Source organism: Pteropus alecto, unplaced genomic scaffold (assembly GCF_000325575.1).
Source record: "Pteropus alecto unplaced genomic scaffold, ASM32557v1 scaffold92, whole genome shotgun sequence".
Taxonomy (NCBI): domain Eukaryota; kingdom Metazoa; phylum Chordata; class Mammalia; order Chiroptera; family Pteropodidae; genus Pteropus; species Pteropus alecto.
The window spans coordinates 3,577,723-3,579,407 of NW_006432447.1; positions in this window are offsets into that span (position 1 = coordinate 3,577,723).

The following is a 1,685-nucleotide window of genomic DNA, read 5'->3' on the forward strand; positions in this document are numbered from 1 at the left end:
GCCCTGGCCAACAGGTCGACTGCAACTTCATGAAAGATTCTGTCCAGACCACCCAGCTAAGCAATTCCTGTATTCCTGACCCACAGAAATTCTGAGATAATAAATATTTGTTTTAAGCCACTATGATTAGGAGTAGTTTGTTATACATCAATAGATAACTAATAGACAGATGAAATAATTGCAAACGGGAATAAGTGCATACAATAATCTTACATTAGAGCAGATGCCCATCATGAGACATGGTATGGTCAAATGGTGGGCGTCAATTTCAGATCCTGGCTGTGCCACATACTAGCTCTGTGATCTTGGCAAGTGTTTTTTTTCCCTTCTATTTTCTAATTTGATAATTTGTAAAATAAAGATAATACCAGTACTCACGTTAAGGTTGTTGTCAAGAGTCAACGAGTTAGAAAATGTATGTGCTTAGCCCAGAGCCTTTTTAAGGGCTCAATTAACATAACTATTGTTATTCTGTATAGATTCTTGTGCTTTTTGTCATTAATATATTTCTCTGAGCTTTTTACTTATCGTCTTCCATACTGGAAAATGGTTATTGAAGGTGAATACCCCCTGTATAAATCTCAGATTTAACAGTGCAATTCAACACTGCATTGAGCACCAATTATGTACCAGAGACTGTGCTAGGTGCTAGAAAAAGTAAAATACAATCTATGTCCCAAGGAGTTCAAATTCTCATGGGGGAGGCAGAAACAAATGATTAGTGTGATAAAGGAGTCTAAGTCTAAAAGGCTTGTGAGTTGAAGAATCTTCATGAATTCATCACCAAATGCTGTTCATATTTGGCATACTCTTTGTGGTATGAAGAAACCTGATAGTTCAATACGTAGGAGAAAATCTGAGAATCAGTTTAGAAATGAAAAGATCTGCTTTAATTGCTAATTAAGGCTATAATTTATACTGAAGTTGAAGTACAGAGGAAAAAAGTAACTGAAGTGAAGACAGGCTTTGGATCTCAGCTTAAAGGTCACTTCTTCAGAAAGGCCTCATCCACACACCCCATTTCTCTTCATGGCATTTATAGTTACATGCTTATTTCTGTTTGTTTCATATTTCTCTTCCCAACTGGACTATAAGCTACATGAGGTAGGAACCATATCTGGTTTACTCACCATTGTAAACTCCGCATCTAGTTTAATCCCTAGTACATAATTGAGTTCAATTCCTACTATGTAACAGGTGCTTTATAAATTTTTTTGTGAATGAATTAATGTTTAGTAAATGTTTAGAACAATTAGAATCCTGGCATATAGATGAGGCCCATACAGAACTCATGAGACCACTGCAGCAGGATGCTGAGCTGAAGACAACATGTGTGCAGTCTTCTCTGGCAAAGAATGGTGCTGGACAGGCTTTATATTGGTGGTCCATAAGTTGGGAATTTCTTTGGAGGATAGTGCTATAGAGCTTCCTCCCCTCAAACTGCTACACACAAAATCCACTATTGGTGAGGGGGAGGGCCTTGTATTAGGAAATAGAAAGTAATCAGCCTTCTTGCGCTTTGAAGATTGTAAAGGATACTGATGATTTATCCACCTGCATCCATTGTCCTCTCGCCAATTACTGGGCTCCAGTTTTACTTAACTGACCATGCCTCCATTTTCCAACCCTTGTTATTCAAGCAGCACCCACACCACTGCCAATTCCAATTATGGTAACTCTCTTTC